Source organism: Pongo abelii, chromosome 21 (assembly GCF_028885655.2).
Source record: "Pongo abelii isolate AG06213 chromosome 21, NHGRI_mPonAbe1-v2.0_pri, whole genome shotgun sequence".
Classification (NCBI taxonomy): domain Eukaryota; kingdom Metazoa; phylum Chordata; class Mammalia; order Primates; family Hominidae; genus Pongo; species Pongo abelii.
This window is the reverse complement of record NC_072006.2, coordinates 51,863,671-51,884,238: the sequence shown is the minus strand read 5'-3', so window position 1 is coordinate 51,884,238 and position 20,568 is coordinate 51,863,671. Positions and strand designations below refer to the sequence as shown.

The following is a 20,568-nucleotide window of genomic DNA, read 5'->3' as shown; positions in this document are numbered from 1 at the left end:
TCAACCCAAAGTCATACATCTAATAAGTGGTGGAGCTAGAAATTAAACCCAAGTCATTCTAACTTCAGAGCCAAGCTTTTAACCAATCCCACCAAAAAATTAAAAAAAAAAAAAAAAAGCCTTATGTCATGGCATCAAATATTTTATTTTTTTCATGGAATCTCAGTAAAGCCACATCACTTACAGCTAGTCTAACAGTTTAGATAGAACTGGCCTTACTGGACTTCCAATAATAAATCACTGTTTTCCAGCCACACCAACTGGAAGATCCCTCCAGTCTAAAAAATTTAAAACCAGTTATAAATCACGGTCCTTTGCAAGTAATCGCCAGCCAAGGACTGTAGATTCTTGACCTATCCCTATAGACATCTCCTTTAAAAAATTATTTTAAGGCCGGGCGTGGTAGCTTACTCCTGTAATCCCAGCACACTTTGGGAGGCCAAGGCGGGCAGATCACCTGAGGGTCAGGAGTTTGAGACCAGCCTGGCCAACATGGTGAAACCCCGTCTCTACTAAAACTAAAAAATTAGCTGGGCATGGTGGTACGTGCCTGTAGTCCCAGCTACTCGGGAAGCTGAGGCAGGAGAATCGCTTGAACCCGACAGGCGGAGGTTGCAGTGAGCCGAGATGGCGCCACTGCACTCCAACTAGGGCGATAGAATGAGAGTGTCTTTAAAAAAAAAAAAAGTCATTTTAAAGGCCGGGCGTGGTGGCTCACGCCTGTAATCCCATCACTTTGGGAGGCAAAGGCAGGCAGATTGCCTGAGGTCAGGGGATCAAGACCAGCCTGGCCAGCGTGGCAAAATTCCATCTCTACTAAAAATACAAAAATTAGCCAGTAGTGGTGGCGGGCGCCTGTAATCCCAGCTACTCAGGAGGCTGAGGCAGGAGAATCACTTGAACTTGGAAGGCAGAGGTTGCAGTAAGCTGAGATCGCGCTACTGCACTCCAGACTGGGCGGCAACAGCAAAACTCTGTCTCCAAAAAAAAAATATATATATATCAGGTATTCCGCCTGCCTCAGCCTTCCAAAGTGCTGGGATTACAGGCGTGAGCCACCGTGCCCAGCAATATCATCATGTTATGAAGACCTTCATCTTCTCTTTTTTTTTTTTTTGGTTTTGTTTTTTGAGACAGAGTCTCACTCTGTCGCCCAGCCTGGAGTGCAGTGGCGCAATCTCCACTCACTGCAACCTCCGCCTCCCAGGTTCAAGCGATTCTCCTGCCTCAGCCTCATGAGTAGCTGGGATTACAGGTGCCTGCCAACACACCAGGCTAATTGTTTTGTATTTTTAATAGAGACGAGATCTCACCATGTTGGCCAGGCTGGTTTCGAACTCCTGACCTCAAGTGATCTGCCCACCTAGGCCTCCCAAAGTGCTAGGATTACAGGCATGAGCCACTGCACCTGGCCAAGACTTTCATCTTCTAATCTGACTGGTTATCACACATCTTGAGTGGTGCAGTAGCAGTTAGCAGGTAACTAAAAGGTTCCGTAATATAGAATCTGATCCGTCAGTCATAGAAAATTAAAGCTGGAAAGAACCTGAGATTATGTGTAAAGCAAGTGAACTGGTCATTATGAGGAAAATGATGCCAAGATGAGACTACTACTCTTCCTAGTTCCCATCTGGCAACATGTATATCCAAGGCAAAATTAACAAATGTTGATTTTTATACATAAGGCAATACAAACCTAAAAACAATTCACTTAAGTTGTTTGGTTTTTAAGTAATCATTGTTTTATAAGATTTCTATGAATTTGGTTCATATTTTAATTAGAAGGCATGAATGCAGAATTTATAATTAAAATGTTTACCTTTAAACTTTAGAAATTTAATTTCAAAATAAACTGAAGGAGAAATATAAACACGGGTACTACACCTAAGAATGTCATTCTTATGCCAGTAATTCTTTTTCCATACTAATTCTCTTATAAGGTTATAACAGAACTTTAGAAACTAGAATTTTAGGAAAATGTTTATATAAAGGCACTTGATAATTATCCTGGCTTAGTAATGCTTTCATTCCTTTACCAAACTTTATAATGTTCTTATTTTAACTAACATGACACAAAAACTGGTTTAAAAAATTTTCATGAAGTTAAATCCATCAACTTGGCCAGGCGCGGTGGCTCACGTCTGTAATCCTAGCACTTTGGGAGGCCGAGGCAGGCGGATCACGAGGTCAGGAGATTGAGACCATCCTGGCTAACATGGTGAAACCCCATCTCTACTAAAAATACAAAAAAAATTAGCCGGGCATGGTGGTGGGCGCCTGTAGTCCCAGCTACTTGGGAGGCTGAGGCAGGAGAATGGCGTGAACCCGGGAGGTGGAGTTTGCAGTGAGCCGAGATCACGCCACTGCACTCCAGCCTGGGCGACAGAGCGAGACTCTGTCTCAAAAAAAAAAAAAAAATCCATCAACTCAAGAGGAGGTACTCCAAAGAGTTAATTTCCGAGACAACGAATGATACTGCAGTCTGGGATTCCAAAGTCTTGATTTTAAAACGTCTGTGGTGGCCGGGTGCAGTGGCTCAGGCCTGTAGTCCCAGCACTTTGGGAGGCCGAGGCAGGTGGATCACCTGAGGTCAGGAGGTCAAGACCAGCCTGGCCAACATGGTGAAACCCCAACTCTACAAAATACAAAACATTAGTCGGGTGTGGTGGCAGACACCTGTAACCCCAGCTACTTGAGAGGCTAAGGCAGGAAAATCGCTTGAACCTGGGAGGCAGAGGTTGTAGTGAGAGGAGATCACACTACTGCACTCCAGCCTGGGCAACAAGAGCAAAACTCTGTCTCAAAAAAACAGTCTGTCATTAGAATTAAATTTTTCCGTTGAGTAACCACAGACATACTTTCACTGCTGGAGGAATGTCATCTAAAAAGATTAGTTCAAGGTATTACTGACTTCAGGATACTTAAATTCTTCAACTGAAAACCTTTTTTTAAATGAGAAGAACTTCAATTTTCTGCAATTTGACAATGTTGTTAAGTAAGTAGTATCCCCTACCAGGACCACCACTCACACCAGTTACAGTATGAACATTTTAAATGACAGCAACTTATTAGAAGATAAAGATCACGGCATTATGGAAAGAAAATGGTCTGTAGTTTGTAAACAATCAAGTTAGGTTCTAATTTCAGTTGTGCCACAAACTAGGTATATAACTTTGATAAACCTGTTACCTTTTCTGAAGCCTCTATCAACCCCAACACAGGGCTGTAGGAATGAAATAAGAGGTAAAAGTATTTCATTGTTGAATAGTGCTTAGAAATTGAGTTGGCAGAAAAAGTCACTGAACTTGAAGGGATATCAAATGAATTATCCAATTTGAAGAAGAGAAAGAAAGAAGACTGAAGAAAAATGGTTAGAACCTTAATGACTTATAAACATATCAAATGGTCGGCTAGGCGTGGTGGCTCACACCTGTAATCCCAGCACTTTGGGAGGCTGAGGCAGATGGATCACCCGAGGTCAGGAGTTCAAGATCAGCCTGGCCAACATGGCGAAACCCCATCTCTACTAAAAATACAAAAAAATTAGCCGGGTGTGGTGGCAAGCACCTGTAATCCCAGCTACTCAGGAGGCTGAGGCAGGAGAATCGCTTGAATCCGGGAGGCGGAGGTTGCAGTGAGCCAAAAGAGCGCCATTGCACTCCAGCCTGGGGTACAAGAACAAAACTCCGCCTCAAGAAAAAAGAAAATCAAATGGCCTGGCAAGTATGATTGGAGTCCCAGAGGAAGGCGAATTAAATTGAAGCAGAAAAATTACTTGAAGAATGGCCAAAACTTTCCATATTTGATGAAAACACAAATTTACAAATCCAAGAAGCTCAAAGAATACCATGCAGGATAAATACAAAGAAAACTAGACCTAAATACATAGTCAAAATATTTTAAACCAAACATAAAAAGAAAATCTTAGAAGTAGCCACAAGAAAAAAAAGACCACACATACTGAGAACAAGATTAAAAATCAACTCTTCAAAAAAAAAGGGGAGGAGGTTACAACACCATAGAACAACATCTTTAAAGTGCTGAAATAAAAAAAATCATCAACCCAGAATTTTCTATCCAGTGAACCAAACCTTCAAAAATAGGGTGAAATAAAGACATTTTCAGATAAATAAAAGTTGAGACAATTAGTGATAAACAGTTCTGGAAATGAAATTATATCCTTCAGGCCAAAGGGAAAGGAGCATCAGATGAAAATGCACATCAATAAAGATGAACGAAGAGTACCAGAAATGTCTTACTGTCAAATGGGTGATGGCTTCTGCTACTCTCTGATGCTTCCCTTGAGGACTCGTATGCTATAATTTGTCTTCAAAGGACAGTCGAAGATTCTCATGGAAAAGACTGTACAAAGTACCTTTAAATCTTGATAATTTATGAAACACTCTGGGCAATGAACTACTGAGCTAACATTTTTAAATTTTAAAACTATACTAAAGGACAAAATGTCTAGGTATCTTAAACATCCAAGCAGACAACTTAAAAGTGACTACAGAATAAGACTAAGAAAAACAGAATTAACTGCATAGGACTAAATGAACTAGTGAGAGAAATTTAACCAGTTGTTTCAGACTACGGTTTTTTTCTTTTGTTTTTTTTTTGTTGTTGTTTTTTGTTTTTTGTCTTGAGACACAATCTTACTCTGTTTCCCAGGCTGGAGTGCAATGGTGCGATCTTGGCTCACTGCAGCCTCTGCCCCCTGGGGTTCAAGTGATTCTTGTGCCTCAGCCTCCCGAGTAGCTGGGATTACAGGCACCCGCCACCAACCCCAGCTAATTTTTATGTTTTAGTAGACCATGTTGGTCAGGCTGGTCTTGAACTCCTGACCTCAGGTGATCCACCTGCCTCAGCCTCCCAAAGTGCTGGGATTACAGATATGAGCCACCATGCCCAGCCGTTTTTTGTTTTGAGGCAGCGTCTTGGTCTCTTGCCCAGGATGGAGTGCGATGGTGCGATCACGGCTCACTGAGGCATCAGCCTCCCAACGTCAAGCGATCCTCCTTCCTCAGCCTCCCCAGCAGCTGGGACCACAGGCATGTGCCACTATGCCCAGTTAATGTTTTATGTTTTATTTTTGTCGAGACGGGGTCTTACTATATTGCCCAGGCTGGTGTTATTTTTTAATATTCTGTTGTCTGATGGCTATATGAGGAAGCCCTTTTCCTTTCTTCTTCATCTACCTCTAGCTCACAATTTAATATATTATGCTTTCGTAGGAAAATTTTTAAATGGCATTTGAGTGCGGTGGCGCATGCCTGTAGTCCTAGCTACTCAGGAGGTTGAGGCAGGACTGCTTGAGTCCAGGAATTCAAGATTGCAATGAGCCACAATCATACCACTGCACTCCAGGCAGGTCAAGAGAGTGAGACCCGACCTCAAAATAAAGTCAAAACTAAGTCTATTTTTTCATGTTAATAACGTTATTTGCATAGGCTTAATCAAATTCCGTCAAGACAAAGGTAAATAAAATTTACCAGGATAACTGGACAAATCATTGTACAATCTAGGTCATATACTATGTGTTAAAATTAAGAACAATATAATGATATAATGTCATATAATTATAATATAACGGTATGACAAGTCCACCACTATAACAAAGATAGTAGGGCAGGACACAGTGGCTCACACCTGTAATCCCAGCACCAACACTTTGGGAAACCAATGCAGGGGGATTATTTGAGCCCAGGAGTTCAAGACCAGCCTAGGTAATATAGTGATACCTCACTTCCACACAAAATTTTAAATAAACATCTTATAAATTAAAAAATTTTTAAAAAAGAAAACAAAGATTTTACATTATACAAGAAGTCAATGCTTATGGGCCTGGTAACTGTTCTTGGTTTAAAGGGACTAGCTTCACAGATGGAAGGTCACTTAGTGGCAGTCAATGACTCAGTAAATTTAGGGAACCTGAACAAGAGATGACTTCATCCAAATTTATAAGTATTCCAAGTGAAATCTGGTGGAGAAGGTATTGTATTTGTTTCCTAGTTTCAGGATAAAAGAACAAATAAAAGAGACTTTAAAAGTTCAAGTCAGCCAGGTGCAGTGGCTCATGCCTATAATCCCAGAACTTTGGGAGGTCAAGGAGGGTGGATCACCTGAGTCAGGAGCTCAAGACCAACCTGGACAACACGGCAAAACCCCATCACTACTTAAAAAAAAAAAAAAATTAGCTGGGCTTAGTAGCGGGCACCTGTAATCCCACCTACTCGGGAGGCTAGGGCAGGAGAATCACTTGAACCAGGGAGGCAGAGGTTGCAGTGAGCTGAGAGTGCGCCACTGCATGTCAGCCTGAGTGACAGAGCGAGACTCCATCTCAAAAAAATAAATAAATAAAGTCCTATAATCAGATAACGTATATGGGCATGAGGATGGCACTGAATAGAGGCCAGAAAAGAGACTATGGCAAATATAATCAATTAATCAAGTTACCAAAGCAAACCAAGAAAAAAGGAACATCTTTTCTACAAATAGCCCTGGAAGTGGATATCTATAATTTAATCAAAAGTTGGTCCTCTGGCCGGGCGCAATGGCTTACACCTATAACTTACTCCCAAGCACTTTGGGAGGCCGAGGCGAGTGGATCACCTGAGGTCAGGAGTTTGAAACCAGCCTGGCCAACATGGTGAAAACCTGTCTCTACTAAAAAAAATACAAAAACTAGACGGGCGTGGTGTTGGGCACTTGTAGTCCCAGATACTTGGGAGGCTGAGACAGGAGAATCTCTTGAACCCGGGAGGCAGAGGTTGCAGTGAGCCGAGATTGCACCACTGTATTCCAGCCTGAGAGACAAGAGCCAAATTCAATCTTTAAAAGAAAAAAAAGTTATATTTTATGTTCTGTAAATTTTACTACAATTAAAATAAAATGAATGGGAAAGATCTCTTTGGCATGATAGGGCATTATTTCCAAGAGGTATCAGTTAAGTAGGAAAAAAAGCAAAGTGCAAAAGAGTATATATAGTACACTATCTTTTGTATAAAAAGATAAATAAAACATACAGATACCATCAAAAAAAAGAAACGGGAAGGATAAGACAGAAAACATTTAAGTCGGTTACCTAAGAAAACTGAAGAAAAATGGCATGGAAGGGATACAAAAGCAATGTATGCCTTTTGTATAATTTTGACTTTTGAAAGCATGTTATTATTCTACATATTACAAAAATAAAAATCAGAATGGGAGGCAGCATAAGTAAACAAGTAAATAAACTTAATTTTGTTTCAAATGAATACCTTAACTAGTTTATACAGAAAGTAAGGTGGGAAGTAAAAGTGGGGTGGAGGTCGGGCGTGGTGGCTCACTCCTGTAATCCCAGCACCTTGGGAGGCAGAGACGGGCGGATCCCCTGACCTCAGGAGTTGGAGACCAGCCTGGGCAACGTGGTGAGACCCTGTCTGTATTAAAGATACAAAAATTAGCTGGGCATGGTGGCACGCACCTGTAGTTGCAGCTACTCAGGAGGCTGAGACAGAAGAATTCCTTGAACCCAGAAGGCAGAGGTTGCAGTGAGCCAAGATCGCATCACTGCACTCCAGCCTGAGCAACAGAGCGAGACTGTCTCAAAAAAAAAAAAAAAGGGTGGAGAAATGGTATGGAGGGCTAATCCAAGCAATTCAAATTTTAACTGTTTACTCTCGGTCTTGGGTAAAATTGGGAGGTGGAGAAGAATTATAGACAAATGTTCCACTCATTTTCAGTTTGTTTATTGCAGTGCAATGAAAAAACCAATTCTGAAATTATTTTAGATGTATTAGAGGATTAGGCAAATGAGTAAATGTACTAAGGTTGAGAGTCAGGATTCCCACATAATAAGAAGGGACATGAAAATAAAAAATGAAGTACAAAGAACCCTGTAGACATGGAATAAAGACGTACATACTGATATAAGCTCATGATTTCTAAAATATGTATATGTATGTTTCAATGAACACATGCGCAGTCAGCCCTCTGTATCATGGATTCTGCATCCACGGATCAAAAATACTCAAAAAATAAATTTAAAAAAAAATACAACAATAAAATACAAATTAAAAAATACAGTTTAACAACAACCTACACAGTAGTTACACTGCGTTAGATTCTTATAAGTAATCTAGAGACGACTTAAAGCACACAAGAAATTGAACATGTGTTATATGCAAATACAATTGCTATTTTATAGTTTAAAGAACTTGAGCATCAGCAGATTTTGGTGCACACAAAGGGTCTTAGACCCAATCACCCTCAGATACGAAGGGATGACTGTATGAGTATGTATATGTACACGTATGTGTAGAAGCATAGAAGCATGCATATTATTTCCTAGCTCTATCCACTAAAAAGGCCAAGATGAGAAAACAGCCCAGAAGTAGTGAGGACACCTAGCACTCAGAGAGATCTTGGTCTCTAAAACTTTTATTCCCCACAAGGACACAGCGGCCCACTTACAGGAGCTTCACTAGCCAAACTTCTAGGACAATTTGAGCACTAAAATAATTAAGCAGGGTAAGTGAATCGTAAACCATTCAAAAGATAAGAATTCATGAATCCATCACCAATACATAGGGCTACTGATTATGGAATACGGCCAAGATCTGACGGGTAATGTGAAAGGAATGCTGGAAAGAAAAAAATGACCATTTTGCAATCATCACAATAAAAAGCTGGATCAGACAAGAGTCAATGAATGCTAAATCTAGAAGAAACCGTGAAAAGAATCAGAATATCTGCATTGTTTCCCCACAGGCTGCTTATTGCTTGGCAAAAGAGAGGGTGAAAAAACCATACAGTGGAGAAATCTGGCAACACCTTGGCCAAGGGATCAAAATTTGCATCACAATAAGGGACAGATGGACGTCATATGACTCCATCTCAGAGTATCACATTGCCGATGCAGTATTCCTGCCAAGAATCCATAACATCTTAATCTAATCACAAGGAAATTTCAGACCAACATAAAATGAAGAACATCTCCATTGAACAGAGTAAGGGGGTTAGGGAAGGGTTGTGTTCTCAAAAATGCCAATGTCATAAAAGATAAAGACAGGCTGTGAAAATATCCCAGGAAAAAGGAGGCCAAAGAGAAATAATAACTGAATGCAGAACCTGACCCCAGACTAGAGTCTATACAGGAAGCATAGAAAATGCTACAACAGACTTTCTTAGGTCAATTGACAAAACTGGAATATGGGCGATAGATTTCATCCATGTCCATTTATGAAGTTATTAACTGTACCATGGTTATATAAGAGAATGACCCTATTTGTAGGACTACAACAGAAGTATTAGGGGAAAGAAGCATAACATATGTAACTCACCCTCAAATGGTAAAAAAAAAAAAAAAAAAAAAAAAAAAAAAAAAAAAAATTGTGTGTGTGTTTATGTGTGTAGAAAAAGAGAAAAAAAGAGTAGGACAGCACAAATACAAATAATAAAGCAAGTGGATAAGTCTGGATAAAGGATATCCAGATGTTCTTTATACTATATTTTTGTAACTTTTGTAAATGTATACTTCCAAATAAAAGGTATTTAAAAAAAAAAAAAAAATTGGCCAAGCACAGTGGTTCACACCTGTAATCCCAGCACTTTGGGAGGCCAAGGTGGGTAGATCACCTAAGGTCAGGAGTTCAAGACCAGCCTGGTCAACATGGTGAAACCCCGTCTCTACTAAAAATACAAAATTAGCCGGGCAGGGTGGCGGGTGCCTGTAATCCCAGCTACTCGGGAGGCTGAGGCAGGAGAATCACTTGACCCTGGAAGTGGAAGTTGCAGTGAAACAAGATCGCGCCATTGCACTCCAAGCTGGGTAACAAACTCTGTCTCAAAAAAAAAAAAAAAAAACCTGTGGAGATAGTTCTCTGCCATGTTCAGAAGAATGGGTATATATCACAATTAACTGAGGGATTTTATAGGGAAATTGCAAGACCTAAGGCTGGTAACTTGGATAGGTTCTCAGATAAAGTACCATTTGAAATATCAGAGAAGGGAGTGTGTACTTTTTTCTTCTGTAAGCCAAGGAAAGGTAGCACAAAACTTAGAGCACAACATAAGCTTGGCTAAAAGTATACATTTAGGAAAATCTAGCAAAATTTTAAGTGAGTGGACAAGGAAGCAGTAGAGACAAGGACAAACACCCTCATGAAATTATGGGGTCTTGGCCTCGGAAGCTAAAATTAGGAACAGAAAGTGGAACAAATACAAGACACATGAAAATAGAAAGCCAGATAAAGCCTGCTCACCAAATGAATCAGAATGCGGTGGGATTCAAAGACAACTCAGATTGCAAACCTAGCTAACCAAGAGAATGATGGGATTACTAAAAGAAATTTAGCTAAGCAAAGCATGATTGCTTTCTCGGCAACCAGACGGCTTTTTCTATTCTCATTTTTCCTATTCTGATGTAATATTAAAAGTTAAGAAAAGGGGCCAGGCGCAGTGGCTCACGCCTATAATCCCAGCACTTTAGGCCAAGGCAGGCACATCACTTGAGGCCAGGAGTTTCAGCCTGGCCAACATGGTGAAATCCCATCTCTACCAAAAATACAAAACTTAGCCAGATGTGGCTGTGCATGCCTGTAATCCCAGCTACTTGGGAGGCTGAGGTATGAGAATTGCTTGAATCCAGGAGGCAGAAGCTGCAGTAAGCCGAGATCACACCACTGCACTCCAGCCTGGGTGACAGAGGGAGACTCTGTCTCAAAAAAGAAAAAAAAAGTTAAGGAAGGGGTTAGATGGAAATGTTATTTGCCAGCACAAGCAATCTGGGGAAATTTGTCTTCACAAGGTGAAATAGCAAATATAAGTTAGGCTAATTCAGATGTTTGACTAAATGCCATTAAAATATTCACATATAAGGAGGGGGAATTTCTTCTCTTCCCCCAAAATTATGTTTGTATATATGTATATACATATATACGGATACCATAACCCCTTGTACAACACATTTGAACTGCACTTGTTCTGTTATATGCAGATTTTTCTCTATTTCTGCCATGCCTAAGACAGTAGGACCAACATTTCCTCTTCTTTCTCCTCCTCCTCCTCAAGCCTACTCAACCTCACGAAAAGAATGCAGACCTTTATGATGATCCACTTAATGAATAATATATATATTTTCTCTTCCTTATGACTTCTTTTTTTTTTTTTTTTTTTTTTTTTCGAGATGAAGTCTTGCTCTGTTGCCCAGGCTGGAGTGCAGTGGCATGATCTCAGCTCACTACAGCCTCCACCTCCAAGGTTCAAGTGATTCTCCTGCCTCAGCTTTTCGAGTAGCTGGGATTACAGGTACACGCCACCACGCCCAGCTAATTTTTGTATTTTTAGTAGAGACGGAGTTTCACCATGTTGGCCAGGCTGGTCTCAAACTCCTAACCTCAGGTGATCCACCCACCTTGGCCTCCCAAAGTGCTGGGATTACAGGCATGTGCCACCACATCCGGCCATGTCTTTCCTTTTTAATTATTTATTTATTTACTTATTTTCTAGAGACAAGGTTTCATACTGTTGCCCATGCTGAAGTGTAGTGGTGCAGTCATAGCTCACTGCAGCTTCAAACTCCTGAGATCAAGCAATCTCCCACCTCAGCCTCCCAAGCAGCTAGGACTACAAGCGCACACCACCTTGCTGGCTAATTTTTTGTGTGTTTTGTAGAACTGGGGATGTTACTATGTTGTTTAGGCTGGTCTCCAACTCCTGGCCTCAAGTGATCCTCCCACCTCCAGTCCCCAAAGTGCTAGGATCATAGTTGTGGGCATATGAGTGAGCCACCACGTCCAGCCTCCTTAAAATTTTCTCCTTTTTTCTATTTCTTCTTTTTGGAGACAGGGTTTCATTCTGTTGCCCAGGCTAGAGTGCAGTGGCACAATGCACAGCTCAGGCGCAGCCTCAACCGCATGGGCACAGGCAATCCTCCCACCTCAGTGTCTCTAGTGCTAGGGACTAAGGCACAGGCCACTATGTCTGGCTAGTTTTTGCATTTTCTGTAGAGATGGGGTTTCACTCTGTTGCCCAGACTGTTCTCAAACTCCTGGACTCAGGTGATCTAACCACCTCAGCCTCTCAAAGTGCTAGGATTATAAACATGAGTCACTGCACTTGGCCATAATTTTCTTAATAACATTTTCTTTTCTCTAGCTTACTTTATTGTAAGAATACAGGATATATGTAACATACAAAATATGTGTTAATCAGCTGTTTATATTAACAGTAAGGCTTCTAGGCAAGAGGAGGCTATTAGTAGTTAAGTTTGGGGGGAGTCGAAAGTTCTGCACATTTTTTACTGAACAAGGGGTCAGTGTCCCCAGTCCTCAGTTGTTCAAGGGCCAACTGTATATACACATACGTATTCACTCAAGTACTCTAAGCGCATTCATTTAATAATCATTAAAGAGAAAAACATGAAGCATAAATAGTTTTAATTAAATCATAAATTAAAGAGGAGGGTAGTATCTTCAGAAGGTTGAAGACAAAAAATTACAAAGGATCAAATCAAAGTAAAGCTGAATTACCTGGCTAACCAGTCAAAGGATGTTCAAGCAGTTTATTTTTATTGGTCTCTGAGTCCACCATCCAGCAAGTATTTTGATCCTGAGGACAAAAAAAAGAGGAGGGATTGAATTTTATTGTCTTTTCTTCATTTAAGCATTATGACTAGTCACCCACAAATTAAGTCTTCCAGCCGGGTGTGGTGGCTCACACCTGTAATCCCAGCACTTTGGGAGGCAAGGCGGGCAGATCACTTGAGGTCAGGAGTTCAAGGCTGGCCTGGCCAACGTGGCAAAACCCCAACTCTACTAAAAATACAGAAATTAGCTGGGCAACATGGCACCCGCCTGTAATCCCAACTACTCAGGAGGCTGAAGCAGGAGAATCACTTGAACCTGGGAGGCAGAGGTTGCAGTGACCCGAGACTATGCCACTGCACTCCGGCCAGGGTGACAGAGCGAGACTCTCTCTCAAAAAAATTAAGTCTTCCCATCTTTCCCTTCCCTGGATATATGAAACAAACAAAAGCTATCAAGTACAACACCCCTTCCTAAGAATTTGAGTAGATGTCTTATTGTTAAAGCCATATAATCACTACTTCTGTTTGAAAAGTCAAGCATAGGGCCAGGCGCAGTGGCTCATGCCTATAATCCCAGAACTTTGAAAGGCTGAGGTAGGAGGACCGCTTGAGGCCAGGAGTTCAAGATCAGCCTGAGCAACATAGCAAGATACCATCTCCACACACAAAAAAATAAAAATTAAAAAACAAAAGTCAGGGCCAGGCGTAGTGGCTCATGCCTCTAATTCCAGCACTTTGGGAGGCCAAGGTGGGGGATCACATGAGGTGAGGAGTTTGAGACCAGCCTAGTCAACATGGTGAAACCCTGTATCTACTAAAAATACAAAAAATTAGTTTGGCGTGATGGCATGCGCCTGTAGTCCAGCTACTCGGGAGGCTGAGGCAGGAGAATCGCCTGAACCAGGGAAGCAGAGGTTACAGTGACCCAAGACCATGCCATTGAGCTCTAGCCTGGGCAACAAAAGCAAAACTCCATCTCAAAAATAAATAAATAAATAAATTAATTAATTAAAATAAAAGTCAGGCATAGCATATATAATACATACTCTGTCACAGTTTGTAAAAATGGATAATGCAAAGTGGAGGTGGTGGAGACCAGTTCCGAATCTTGAAAAGCGATCAAAACAGATGGGTACTCTGAACTTGTGGGGGTATTCATTTGTCCAAAATGAGTGCTCAACAGAGAATAAAGACAACATTAATACCCTGGCAGAAGCAAATGCTTAAATGCCCTAGTCCAAAAATTATCAGATGAGGGAGGGATAGATAAAGCCAACAAGCAAAGGCCAGAGGAAAGGCTCAGATGTTTTCTTGCCTTCTATAAAAGGATGCATTTTGACCACCAAAACAAAATATTAGCAAAGAAATGAGAGACCACTCTTCAAACTAATCTGCAATAAAACACATGAACATATAAACAGCAGGCTTTTGCACTTGAAGAAATGGCGTGCAGGTTCTGCTGCAATAAATAAGTGAGCCAGTAAGAACATTCACTTTACCTTATGAATTTCCAAATTTTACAATAAAGCAACAATATGATTGCCACTAATTCCAATGGTATCGAACCAAGATAACAACAATAATTATGACCTAAAGTTAATAGCTTTCATGCTGGAATTGGTAGATCTGTTGGTATGGGGGAAAGGAAAAATGATATATTCACAAGTTACAAGTAACAAACACATTATAGCCATGGACATTCCACGTAGTGTAGTCTGCAGACAGTATATGGGGAGAGCCAACCACAATCTAGCTGCATTGTGGAAAGGTCTGTTGTGCTTCTGAAACTAAAATTAGAGGGGAGAAAATCAGTGAGCAGGGAATGGGAGGCACATTACTTGTGGCTCACAAAGGAAAAAGAAAACTCTAGGTAGTGCCGGGTGACTATCCCTTATGCAAAATGCTTGGAAGCATAAGTGTCTCAGATTTCTTTTTCAGATTTTTTAAATATTTGCATATGCATACTGAGATATCTAGGGGAAGAAACCCAAGTCCAAACATAAAATTCATTTATGTTACTTATACACACAGCCTGAAGGTAATTTTATATAATATTTTTAATAATTTTGTGCACCAAAGTTGTAGCTTTTTTTTCTTTTTGAGACAGGATCTCACTCTGTGCCCAGGCTGGCTGGAGTGTGGTGGTATGGTCACGGCTCACCTCAGCCTTGACCTCCAAGGCTCAAACAATACTCCCACATCAACTACCCAAGGAGCTGGGACTACAGGCACACACCATCATACCCAGCTAATTTTTATATTTTTTGTAGAGACAGGGTTTCACCATGTTGCCCACGTTGGCCTTGAACTCCTGAGCTCAAGTGATCTGTCTGCCTCGGCCTCCCAAAGTGTTGGGATTACAGGTGTGAGCCACCGTACCGGACCGAATGTTATGTTTTTTAACTTGAATTTTTATGCTATCCAATTTAATTCGTGTAAGATGAAGGGAGAAAAGGTAGGCAGAACTTCTGTAAAGAACCTCTAAGATCTTCTGGCCCTGTTTTAAATCAGGTTTCACTTCTAAAATGGTTCTCTTATGTTTTTTCCTTTATTAGGAAAGAGGAAGGAGGGTCATGGGGTGGGGTTAGCACCTAATGAACAAAAGAGGTGGGATAAGGAAAGGATTTTTTGGGGGGGTGGGGGTGGGGGATGGAGTTCCACTCTGTTGCACAGGCTGGAGTGCAGTGGGGCATGATCTCGGCTCACTGCAATCTCTGCCTCCCGGGTTAAAGCGATTCTCCTGCCTCAGCCTCCCAAGTAGCTGGGATTACAGGTGCATGCCACCATGCCCAGCTCATTTTTGTAGAGACAGGGTTTCGCTACGTTGGCCAGGCTGGTATCGAACTCCTGACCTCAAGAAATCTGCCCACCTCGGCCTCCCAAAGTGCTGGGATTACAGGCATGAGCCACCGTGCCCGGCCAGGAAAGGAATTTGAGTCAGAAAGTATCTAGTAGCATAATGGACCTAGGATACAACTGCTGCTGCCTAGTGTAGAAGGTGGTAAGAGGGCCTAGATTAATACTCCAGTGTTATAGTGCTGGTTTTCGTACTTCTCAAAGGAATGTTGACCCCGCCAATCTGCACCCTTGGACCCAAATGTTAACTGCTGGACCCCCAGGTGGAAGATCATGTAAAGTCAGCATGCCCAGATGAACAAAGAATGAAACCATGGGTGGAATCTGAATGATCAAACTGAGGAACAGCGAATGAATAAGAGCAGACACCACATGGCAAGACAGAATATGCAACCAAATCAAGCCTCGACATCACCGCAAGGCAGGATCCATTCCGATCACACCTCATTACTCTCCAAATATAAAACCTACACCCAAACTCTAGTTCAGAGAGGCAGATTTGAGCCCAACTCCTGTCTCCTTACACAACAGCCTTACAATAAACTTTTCTTCCTACAAAAACTTGGTGCTTAGTGTTCAGCCTTCCATTGCATACACAGGAAAATACACCCAGTTCAGCTCAGTAACACAAAGACAAGCCAGGTACAAAATTCTCCCCTCCGAGGAAGTGTATAATTAAACCAGAGAGATTCGCAAATAGTCACAGAACAATGATTGGCTTGCCTACCAAGAACCTGGAAAGGAGTACTACTATACACCAGGATCCTGTAAGTATAGAACTGTTAGTAAATTTGCTGGTGAGTTAAACTTGTCTGGAAAAAAGATTCCGCAAAGGCAACAATCCTAGCAGATTTCTTAGGACAGTATTTTTTTTTCTTTATCAAAAACAAGATTATCCCTTTTCACAATTCAGATTTTAGTCAATCACACATACAAAAACCAAATCATACTGACATAAAACTAAACGTGAGAAGTTCCAGAAACATTAGACATCTGAGAAGGTAACAGGGACAGGGACATTAAATTTTCTAGTAGAATTAATGGTTTACTGATGACACCTACATTACCAAAACCTGCATCACCAGGCCAGGCATGGCAGCGCACACCTGTAATGCCAGCTACTCAGGAGGCTGAGGCAGGAAGATTGCTTGAGCTCAGGAATCTGAGTCCATCTTGGACAACATGGCCCCAGTTTTAGGTTTTTATTTTAAACCTTCATCACCAGAGACCTAAAAGGACGTGAGGGGAAATCAAACATCAAATTAAGCCTTGTTAATAGCTAGTCTGAGAATATATGCCTCAAAGCCAGAACAAAAAATAAAACTGGGGAGAGGAGTTGATACACAGGAAAATCCAAACTATATAATATATAATGCTTGGAAACACCAACAGGGCAAAAAGCAGCCACTGAATATTATAAACATGTTTTTCTTTTACTGTTGAACATGAAAAGGGGCAAGGATTCTATAATTAATCATATTAAACCCATTGTTCTTTCCAAGCTCCCACTGGCACTGCTCCCAGGATCTCCTTCCTCACTTCCCTAAAATAATAGAAAAGGGGAGCCACTGTCATTGGGAAAAGCTAGCCGTTGCTCAATAATCTTCAAAGTACTACACAGTAGACTAGGTCACCAAATGAATTTCAGGTTAAAGGCTGCAAAATATTAGTGTTAAATTTGACGTCAAAATCCAACACTTTTGCAGCTGGGATTATTTATCAAGTGATAAATATCTTTGATCAAAACTCTAACCATAGGTTTCACTTGCAACAATCAACTACAGCTAATCTGTAGCTATAATGAAAGGAGAAGACCAAATGCAAGTTGAAAATCATATGAACATTTCAAGTTATATAAAATGGGGCTAGGTGCAGTGGCTCATATCTGTAATCCTAGCACTTTGGGAGGCCGAGGTGGGCAGATCACCTGAGGTCAGGAGTTCGAGACCAGCCTGGCCAACATGGCTAAACCCCATCTCTACTACAAATACAAAAAGTAGCTGGGTGTGGTGGCGGGCGCCTGTAGTTCCAGCTACTCGGGAGGCTGAGGCAGGAGAATCGCTTGAACACCATAGGCAGAGGTTGCAGTGAGCTGAGATCACGCCACTGCACTCCAGCCTGGGCAACAGAGCAAGACTCTGTCTTAAAAAATAATAATAATAAAGTTATATAAAATGGTACCACTTTTTCTGAGCTATATAAACTTAACTCAGTTTAAGAATTTTTTTTTCCCATTACTTAGTCCATTATTGTATGTTCAATTAAGTAAAAATGTATTTGCTTCCCAGGAGAACATTGGTAAGACATTTATTACAATCTTTTTTAAATGCTATATCTTCTTGATAAGGGAGTGGGGGACAAGGAATTATTTCAAATTACAGCATCTGCATGTCTAGTAAAATAAAGATAGGTATTACCACATATCTTGTGATATATACTAGAAAGAATCAAGCTGACTTATAATTTATTCTACATATTTAATAAATTAAACATTTAGTTCTATATGGAATCAGCCTGAAAATTCATAATAACGCAGTGAAAACAGACGCCTTGGCTTCTGAAAACCTAGATTTTGTAAAGTCCTGCTTCTTGAAATGATCTTGTGTTAGATTTTAATTCGATTTCAATTAAATGCTTGCTGTGTATCTATTAGAATCAGGCACTGCACTGGCACTTGGAAATAAGCAAATCACAGTCGCTGCCATCAATTAATTAGGAAAAGGGAAGCAGGTATAAACAGACACTAAAGTTCCTAAAATGAAAGCTATGTTCATTCAGTAAGCATCTGCTAAGCATCAATGTGCCACATTGTGCTAGACACCATGGATAAAAGGAAGAATTAAAAAGACCAGAGTCCCATGAGAGTATAAGGAAAGAATAGTGAAAAACTACCCTGCCTTTTTCATGGGGTTGTTAACTGTTCAACACTATTTACATGTGAAAGCAAGACAAATCCAAAAGCATTTATCTCAGCCAAAGGGGGAGGTATTAATTGTACAATTTCTGCAGTTATGTCCAGAGTTGTCATAACCAAAATGCCATTTGAGTTTCTTTATAATAAAAAGGCAAAGGACAAAAAAACTTCTATGAAATGGCCATTTGTGTAAAAATTACATAGGGATACAGGAAACATAAATGGGGTAAAGGTAGCTAAAACTGAAAACTTATTTTTAATTCAAGACATCCATGAAATTATGCCATACATTTTTGCTTATACAACGATACTATCCACTGATGAACAATGGAATTAACTAGCCTAAATTTTTTTAAATTAGCTTTAGATTAAGGAGAAAACTTAAAAATCTGGTTGGCAGATTAGTACAAAAGGCCTGATATCTTTGGATGAGTTGAAGTTACCAATGGTTACCAAAACAGGCATGCAAGCAAGCCCCTTGCTTGCGCTTGTTCTGCCTCTCTCTCCCCGCCACTTTGGAAAAACTGCATGCAGTGCTGCAGGATCACACAAAATAAATACAGGAAAGAGGGTGGGAGAGTTGGGTGGGGAAGTGAGCAAAGCTCTGGGCTCCACCAGTGGAAGGCGTTCCACAAGAATTGCCACAGGGTCAAAAGTTTACAGTGGTTTCAATTTCACCTTTTAGCAGCCAATCAGGAAACACAGGCTGCATGCTGACCCCTCGGGCTGCAAATGAACATTAACTCATTGGCTACCAGGATTGCACATTTTCCTTTTCTTATAAGGCTTTCCCTTCTTTTTATTTTTTTTTAAGGACAGGGGAGTGGAGAAGGCAAAGAACACGGTAAGTTCAAGGTGACAATTTTATTCAAGACAATATATTTTAAACAGGTGTTTGAGGGGAGAAATGATCGAGTAATCATCTTCTTTCTTCTTGAAATCTGAGTTTCTTTAGCCTGTAGTATCTAACAAACCAATTATTAATGCTAGTATCAAGACAAAGAATGAATTTAGGCAGGTAAAGGAGATGGATTTTCCTCCACGAGGCTGCAATTCTATGAACAATTTATAGGATGGTAAAAAGATAATACTGGTTGTGTATCCAGTAAATGCTTTAAAAGTAACTCAGATAATACAGACATCTAACTGAAGGATTTGCCTATACCCCAATTTTTTTATTTGTATAGATTCCCTACTCTCTCCTCAAACCATTACTATACACAGGCAATGTTCCTCTATCCTTTTCATAATGTGGATCCACAGAAATGCAAGCAGAGCTCCTAAGGTTTAAATTTTCTTTTCTTATATTTCAGTACCTGGGAGTAACTGTACAATAAACTCAGGAGTGAACCATTTGGCAGTAGGTACAACTGCTCCCTAATTAATTTATGTAAATTTCTTCAAAATGCAGAAACCAATAAACTAATCCATTAAATAATATTTTCAACATTCTATATTTAACATTGAGCAAGGCTAAAATGAAAACCTCTACTACATACACCTTAACTGGACTACATTTAAAAACTAGATGCCTTTGAAGCACCACAGGATAAAAGTGAAATCACTGTATTAACTGCTCTCCTATTAAAATGATTAGTCAAATCCTAAATGAACACACTGTGAATTTGTAGTTAGCAATATTTCTCTCTTTGACACAATAGGTAGTTGAATTTTAACAGACTCATTGACTTAAATTTACCTTTACATTTAGAATACCCTATAGGCACCACCATTGCCTAAGAAAACGATTTCATGTAGGATATTAGCTCTTATCCAAACCAGCAAAGTAAGACACCAGTTATTTCTGAAAACGTGAAAGTAAGCAAATATACAGAAATGTGTTACTTAATATAACTGCTGAAGGGTTCCAAAGTAACTTCAGTCTTTAAAGTTTATATAGCAATATAATGTCAGTTAAGATAGTAAATAAACTCGATGCTGATAGTTTTTTCTTAATTCAACATTAAAAGAAGTAATTTTCTAGTAACAATTCCCAAGCCTTCATGATTTAAGTTTATGCATATTTGGCAATAAAAAGTCTACTTTAAAATAGACCTAGTTGTTTTTTCAACATGGCTTGCAAAAGCTTTACATATACGTATATATAGATATATAATAAATTGGGGTCTTCTGTATATCTTCTTTTTACAAAATGGCCTCATTTTGAAACAAAATGGATGCGATAAAATTTTACATCAAGTCAGCATGTTAGCAAGAAGCTTTTTTGTGT

The 20,568-nt window shown here is 40.2% G+C and overlaps 1 protein-coding gene across 14 annotated transcripts in view; it reads right to left on the bottom strand.

The window, feature by feature from the left end:
* Positions 1-20,568, bottom strand: part of NCOA3 (nuclear receptor coactivator 3) — a 157,124-nt gene that overhangs the window by 62,200 nt on the left and 74,356 nt on the right. For 12 of the 14 annotated variants that reach the window (XM_024238611.3, XM_024238613.3, XM_024238609.3 and 9 more), the window contains exon 2: positions 12,513-12,591. The exons of the other annotated variants lie outside the window; for them this stretch is intronic. The gene's annotated coding sequence lies outside the window, so the exon portion shown is untranslated. The remainder of the gene's footprint in view (positions 1-12,512; positions 12,592-20,568) is intronic. 14 annotated transcript variants of the gene reach the window in all.